Source organism: Crocodylus siamensis, chromosome 4 (genome assembly GCF_052110815.1).
Source record: "Crocodylus siamensis isolate JL-2025a chromosome 4, ASM5211081v1, whole genome shotgun sequence".
Taxonomy (NCBI): domain Eukaryota; kingdom Metazoa; phylum Chordata; order Crocodylia; family Crocodylidae; genus Crocodylus; species Crocodylus siamensis.
Genome location: NC_143398.1, coordinates 153,980,167 through 153,987,891, shown reverse-complemented (window position 1 = coordinate 153,987,891; position 7,725 = coordinate 153,980,167).

Below are 7,725 nucleotides of genomic sequence, written 5' to 3'. Positions count from 1 at the left end.
TTTTGAAATGTTTTGAGCTGGATCTTAGTAAGGGTTTAGAGGCCTAATACAGAATGAGGTGGAATTAAATTGCTTAAATCCAATATTACAAACCAAGCCACACCCTTCTCAGCTGCCACCTCAGCCTGGGTTTGCCTTAACTTGCTAGATGCTTCTGTGTTCGATCTTAAAGCTCCCCAGGGAGCTCTGTGCATGCCCAGAGCTGCCCTCAACTAAGCAGTTTAGCACTTTGTTCTGCCTAAGCCCGACTAGCATCCCACCGCTAGCCAACAACACTGGCTAAGTCCTCTGTGGGGCCCGGTCTAGTACACTAGTTCATAGCAGACACAACACATATGGGCAGGATGGTGAAAAAGCCATTTTCTTTTTGAAATAGGGCTACAGGAGGTTGTGCCATTACCCACTTTATATATACTAGACGAGTGGCAGGAACACTCTTCCAGAAAGAGGGAGGCCTGGGCTAGATCTAGGCCCTCCTCAGCCTGAGGGGGTTAATCATATCCCAGAAGAGCGCCCTAGCCAGTATACTGGGGTGTAGGTTGTAGCTCTGTTGGTCAAGGACATAGGTAGACAAGGTTCTTTGGGTGAATCTAATCTCTTTTATTAGACCAACTGAAATAGTTGGAAAAAATGTTTAGCAAGCTTTCGGGTTTAAAAACCCTTCGTTTGGCTGAGGAAGCCTCTGCATCTGGTGTGTGGTCTTGGTTTAATAACAGATATCAGATTCACCCAAAGGACCTTGTCTGCCTAACCAGTCCACTCTTCAGGGACAGGGGCACCATCCATCCCTCTTGTTGAAGCTGAGCAAAGAACCAAAGATTAATTGGGCTGGGAAGGATGAGGAATGATAAACTCATGACTGGCCATAATGTAGCAATGAGCTGCTGCAGCTGGGCATTGGGCAAAAATGTATTTTCTTTGCCTTAGCTGCCATTTGCTGTCATTGGTCTTTGAGGAAGCTTGACTGGATACTCCCAGGGTAGCTGTTCTGTACTGATATTCCAATGATGGGTTTGCATCCCTTTATCATGCCTCCTTTTAGCTGGCTGCTCGCTACGGTAGAACAGTTTTGATCTTTTCTGTCTCTTATCACATGGAAGCTTTGCTCCTCAACTTGCTTTTCATTTGTCTCTACGTCTCTTCTCTTTCCTTCATGAGGTAGAACGACCAGGATTACCCAGAGTATCCTTAGCAAAGCTTATAATGAAGATAGGAACTTTGGAGCAGGAACTGAACGTACCAGAGTATGTTGTGCGGGGGGAGGGATTAGAAAAAGATAATGAGAAACTCACTTGGAGTAGGGAATCACCAACTCTGTAGCATCCAGCATTTTGTCAGGTGTGTATTGCAAGTATTACACAACCCTCCCGGCTTGATAGCATGGGATTTGCATAACTGTCTGTACAACCAGGATCATTTCATGTCACCCACCAATTTTGCCACCTAGCTGTCCAATCCCCTCGTCCAAATCATTAATTATGATAATGAAGATGCAGTAGTACCTGTTTCGTATGGAGAATGCAGCACATGCTCCCCAATCCATGCACTAAGATTGCATTTCTGGGGATTTTTAAAGTATATCTGTTAACTAGTCTGTGTGTTAGAATTAATTAAACATGGGACTTCTGCATATTTTCTTCAGTTTCTTACCTATTTTCTTACCCACTTTTACCAAAAAAAAAAAAAAAAGACTAATTTAATAGATTTCATAGACATCAGGGCTGGAAGGGACCTCGGGAGATCATCGAGTCCAGCCCCCTGCCCAAAGGGCAGGAAGTCAGCTAGGGTCATAGGATCCCAGCAAGATAAGCATCCAATTTACTCTTGAAGGTGTTCAATGTAGGTGCTTGAACCACCTCCGCTGGCAGACTGTTCCAGACCTTGGGGGCTCGGACAGTAAAGAAATTCTTCCTTATGTCCAGCCTGAAACGGTCTTGCAGGAGTTTGTGACCATTCGACCTCGTCATCCCTTGGGGCGCTCTGGTGAACAGACGTTCCCGCAGATCCTGGTGTTCACCTCTGATAAACTTATAGGTGGCCGTCAGATCACCCCTGAGCCTACGCTTTTCCAGGCTAAAGAGTCCCATGGCTCTCAGCCTGTCATCGTAAGGTCTGTTTTCCTGACCTCTGATCATGCGCGTGGCTCTCCTCTGGACTCTCTCAAGCTTCTCCACATCCTTTTTGAATTGTGGAGCCCAAAACTGGACGCAGTACTCCAGCTGCGGCCTCACCAAGGCCGAGTACAAGGGGAGAATGACGTCCCGGGATTTGCTCGAGAAGCATCTATGGATGCAAGCCAGCGTTTTGGTCGCTTTACTGGCCGCAGCATCGCATTGCAGGCTCATGTTCATCTTGTGGTCAATGATGACCCCCAAGTCTCTTTCTTCTGTAGTGCTATCCAACGTAGCACTGCTGAGCCTATAAGGATGCTGCAGGTTTTTCCTCCCAAGGTGGAGAACCTTGCATTTTTCGGTGTTAAACACCATCAGGTTCTCGTCCGCCCATTTGCTGAGCTTGTCCAGGTCAGCCTGGATCACCCGCCTATCTTCTGGCGTGCGTGCTTTGCCCCAAAGTTTGGTGCCATCGGCGAACTTGGCCAGTCCACTCCTGACTCCAATGTCCACATCATTAATGAAGATGTTGAACAGGATGGGTCCCAGGACAGAGCCTTGAGGGACCCCACTGGTCACAGGGCACCACGATGACTGACTGCCATCAATCACAACCCTCTGGGTCCGACCACGGAGCCAATTTCCCAGCCAGCGGATCGTGGTGGAGCCAAGGCCACAACTGGCCGGTTTGGCCAAGAGGTGATCATGGGATACCAGATCAAAAGCTTTTTTGAAGTCAAGATATATGACATCAATCTCTTCTCCCTCATCCAGGTGATAGGTCACCTGGTCATAGAAGGAAATGAGATTGGTCAAACAAGACCTACCCGCAACAAACCCATGCTGGCTGTCCCTTAGGATGTTAGCCTGGGCCAGTCCATCAAGGATGGCCTCCTTAATAAACTTTTCTAAGATCTTCCCCAGGATAGAAGTCAGGCTAATGGGCCTGTAGTTAGCCGGATCCACTCTCCTCCCTTTCTTGAAGATCGGCACCACATTGGCCTTCTTCCAGTCTTCGGGCACTACACCAGAGCGCCAGGAGTTTTCAAAGATCCGTGCCAGGGGCTGGGCTATGACGCTTGCCAGCTCCTTGAGTACCCTGGGGTGCAGGTTGTCAGGGCCGGCTGACTTGAAGGTATCCAGCTTCTCAAGGTGTTCCTTCACGAGGTCAGCATTTATGGAGGGTAGGGGATCCCCATCACCCGGATCTCCCTGTCCCATAGCAGGCATGGGCGTCCCATGGGACTGATGAAAGACTGATGCAAAGTACCTATTTAATAGGTTGGCTTTTTCCTGGGCGTCAGGTGTCAGTTGCCCCATCTGGTTTAGCAGGGGTCCAACGTTGCCCTTGCTTTTCCTCCGGCTCCCCACATATCTGAAAAAGGACTTTTTGTTGTCCTTGATGCTTGAAGCTGGTTGGAGTTCAGTTGCAGCCTTGGCTTTCCTGGTTTGGATCCTTTCACATTTCCGTGCAGTTAAAATTCATTTAATGCTTGTGACAAACATGCCTTATAATAACAAACTGAATTGTAGTTAAGCAGTTATGATCAATTTCCCCACTTCCCCCATCATATTAATGATTTCCTTTAATACTAATGGCTGCCATGGTCCATGATTCACAACGCCCAGTGAACATGAAGATGTGTGCACCCTTGGTAAAGATGGCCCCTATCTCATTGGTAGACAGGTGCCAATAGTAAAAAGAACTAAAATCTTTCAGTATTCCCATTGGGTTTGTAGGGAAGATGGCCGCTATTTCCAAAAAGCCGTGTCATGTGAAACTCCCTTCTCTGGTGTTTTCTTACCTTCGCATTGGGCTGAAAGTTCCCAGGGGCAGCGACTTGGGGCTACCCATGGAGGACTGCCAACCCTTGATGGCCCTCTATGCACAAAGAAACCCACTTGGACAAGGATGACTACTGCTCCAGGCCAATTAGTTTTCCTAGGCTGAACTCCAGCAGGGTAATAACCAAGCAGCATGTCAGCCGGTGCCTTTTGTCACTTGATGAGGGAGCCACTTGGCAAAGGAGGCTGGAGGTTATAACAGAAAAGGTCTCTCCCCAGCCATTTGTGGGTGTGGGGTGTTGCTCAATAATGGGAGTTGTGAAGTGTTCAGAGACCTACTGTGCTGTGAAGAAGAGTGCCTAGCATGCCCTCTGGTTGCCATTCTGTCTTCAGCTCCTTATTCCACACGAGTAATACGAACAAACCACAGCCAGATCCCAAGTCACCAGGTCCAGTAATTATGCAAAGCCCAAGCTTAAAAGCAACTCTGGCTACTGAGACAGAGAACCGTTTTCCAACTGCCCTCTGCAACACTAGAAGCCAAAGAGATTGTTGCCTTCCCTCCTCCCTTTTTTGTTCATAAGGCTGCTCTCTGGGCCTCCATTAATGTCTTCGTGAACAGCCAGCAGGCCTGCCTGCCAAACTTATGAATTTCGGTTCCTTGCCCCGTTTCATAGTTTCATAGTAGCTAGAGTCGGAAGGGACCTAGGAAGATCATCTAGTCCGACCCCCTGCCTTGGCAGGAAAGAGCACCGGGGTCAGATGACCCCGGCAAGGTGCTCATCTAACTTCCTTTTAAAAATCCCCAGGCTAGGAGCCTGCACCACTTCCCCTGGAAGCCGGTTCCAGGCCCTAGCTGCCCTGACTGTGAAGTAGCGCCTCCTAATATCTAATCTAAACCTACCCTCTGCCAGCTTGTGACCATTATTCCTGGTCACTCCTGGCAGCGCATGGGGGAACAGGGACTCCCCCAATACCTGCTGATCCCCCCTGACCAGTTTGTAGCAGGCCACAAGGTCCCCCCTTAGCCTTCTCTTATGGAGGCTAAACAGGTTCAGGTCCCGTAGCCTCTCCTCATAAGGCTTGCCCTGCTGACCCCTGATCATACGAGTGGCCCTCCTCTGGACTCTTTCCATATCGTCCACGTCCCTCTTGAAGTGTGGCGCCCAGAACTGGACGCGGTACTCCAGCTGCGGCCTGACCAGTGCCGCATAGAGGGGGAGGATCACCTCCCTGGACCTGCTCGAGATGCATCTGTGGATGCATGACAGGGTACGGTTGGCCTTCTTGACTGCCTCCCCACACTGCCGGCCCATGTTCATCGTGGAGTCAGTGACGACTCCAAGATCCTTTTTCATCTCCGTGCTGGCAAGAGGGGAGTTCCCCAACCTGTAAGTGTGGTGCCGGTTCTTCCTCCCCATGTGCAACACCTTGCACTTATCAGTGTTAAACCCCATCCTATTCTCATCCACCCACCATTGCAACCTGTCAAGGTCAGCTTGCAGCCTATTGCACCCTTCTAGTGCACCCACATCCCCCCCCATCTTAGTGTCATCAGCAAACTTGAACAGGGTGCTTTCTACCCCCTCATCCAAGTCACTGATGAAGATGTTGAACAGTGCGGGCCCGAGGACCGAGCCCTGCGGAACCCCACTGCCCACGTCCTTCCAGGTCGAGAAGAACCCATCCACTACCACCCTCTGGGTGCGGCTCTCTAACCAGTTGGCGACCCATTTGACCGTGTGGGCATCGACACCACAGTCTCCCAGCTTTTTGATGAGGACAGGGTGAGAGACAGTATCGAAAGCCTTCCGGAAGTCCAGAAAGACTACATCCACAGCAACCCCTGCGTCTAATGATTTGGTGACCTGATCGTAAAAGGCCACCAGGTTGGTCTGACAAGACCTGCCACTGATGAACCCATGTTGGTTGCCCCTGAGCATGCATTCCCCTGCAAGGCCCTCGTGGATGTGTGCCAGGATAATTTTTTCAAAGAGCTTACCCGGGATTGAGGTAAGACTAACTGGCCTGTAATTTCCCGGGTCCTCTTTTTTTCCCTTTTTGAAGATAGGGACCACATTGGCCCTCTTCCAGTCCTCCGGCACCTCACCAGAGCACCACGAGTGCTCATAGAGCCGCGCCAGGGGTCCTGCAATGACCTCGGCCAGTTCCTGTAGAACCCTAGGGTGAAGATCGTCCGGACCAGCGGACTTGAACACGTCCAGCCTCTCCAGAAGTACCCTAACTAACTCCTCGCTAACCCCTGGCCCAGGCGTGTCTCTCCCGGGGCCCGAGGGGGGCCCAGCAGGGAGGTGGCTGAACTGGTCCCTACTTAGGAAGACAGAGGCAAAGAAATCGTTAAATATGTTAGTTTTGTCATCTGGCATGACGACTAAGTTGCCCATCGTGTCCTGCAGGGGCCCCACATTACCCGGGACCCTCTTTTTACCCCCTATGTATTTGAAGAAGGACTTCTTATTGTCCTTAATCCGGGAAGCTAGTCCTATCTCCATCTCTGCCTTGGCCTTCCTGACTGCCCCCCTACATCCTCGGGCGACTGTAACATAGTCCTTCTTGGTGATGACCCCATCCCTCCATTGGGTGTATGCCTCCCTTTTAGCAAGGAGACATTCCCGGATGCTCCTAGTGAGCCATGGGGGTTTATGTGCCCTCCTGCTCCCTTTGACCCTTGTTGGGATTACCTCCCTTTGGGCATGGAGGATCGTCTCCTTAAGGAGCAACCACTCACCTTGGACATCTGGCTCCCTTCCCCTCTGGGTCCTCAGCGCTTCCCCAACGATCCTCCTTAGCTTGTTGAAGTCAGCCCTCCTAAAGTCTAGGGCTGTTGCCTTGCTGCAGCCCTTTGCCACCTTACGCTGGATGGTGAATTCCAGCAAGCGATGATCACTGTCTCCCAGGTGGCCCATCACCCGCAGCCCCCTCACCAGGTCATCACCCGTGGCCAGCACCAGGTCCAACAAGGCGTCTCCCCTGGTGGGGCTGTGCACCTCCTGGGTTAGATGGAGGTCCTGCACTCTGGCTAAGAACCGACGTGAGCGATCAGACTTGGCTGACTGCTCCTCCCAGCAGATGTCTGGGAAGTTCAGGTCCCCCATAACCACATCCTTAGCCCTCAGTGCCTCTGTGAGCTGACCTAAGAATTCCTGGTCGAGCTCTTCTCCCTGGTTGGGAGGTCTATAGTAGACTCCCACCGTGAAGTCTCTATCCCCTGGACTGCCTTTTACTCTAACCCAGAGCACCTCAGAGTGCCCCCCCTCTACCCCCTAAATGAAGAACTCCCTTGTCTCACAGTTGGTCTTTGCCTTCTTCACCTTTCCGACCTTCCTTCCTCCAAAGGAGTTGAACTGAATTACACTCTGCTTTCACAATCCAGGGAGGGTAAAAGGTTAGTGCAGTGCAACAGCTGCTCGCTCAGCTTTGCACAGCCTGGGCCAAGGCGTGTGCTTCAGAGCTCACTTTAGCTGGGCTCCGGGGCTCCCCCACCCGGAGGGCCAGAGCACAGGATAATTGTGGAGGTGGCTCACAGCAAATATATGCGCCTGGTCTCATTCTTGCCACCAGGTGGCACAATGGGATGCCAAACATCTAGTCCCACCTATCTCCCCTTCCCCCTCTTCCTCCTGCTTTCCTACCTATTATATTCTAACCTCCCCACTTCATACTCTGCTCTGTGCTATCCTTTCACTGCACCTGATGAAATGAAACTGGGTTCATGAAAGCTTGTGCTCTCCCTGCATGTATCCTATATAGTTAGCTTATAAAGGTGCATGTCTACCCTGCCTTCTGCCTGACTGCAGATTAAGACTGC